Source organism: Aythya ferina (genome assembly GCF_964211825.1).
Source record: "Aythya ferina genome assembly, chromosome: 23".
Taxonomy (NCBI): Eukaryota; Metazoa; Chordata; class Aves; order Anseriformes; family Anatidae; genus Aythya; species Aythya ferina.
In genome coordinates, this window is record NC_140321.1 from 6,233,080 (window position 1) to 6,233,395 (window position 316).

Sequence of the window (316 nt, forward strand, 5' to 3'; positions counted from 1 at the left end):
CATCCTCGCAACCAATCCCCGCCCTCCACATCTGGTCGCGTCACCGCCGGGACCGCGCTCGCTGAAGGCCCCCGAGCGGGGGCTGCCCCCTGCACTGCCTGCCCCGCGGGTCTCCCCGCCGCCCTCCCCGCTCCCTATCCTCGGCGATTTTAGCCCCGGTGCAGGGCTCGAAACCTCCAGGATCTCCCCCCGGTGCCGTTCGCCCTCTCTCCCCTCCCCCATTCCCTTTCGTTTTCCTCCCGTCGGTACAGGCAGCAAGGCGGACAGCCGCAACCGAGCCGGGCGGGTCCTCGGCGGCGGGCGGGCGCAGGCCGGG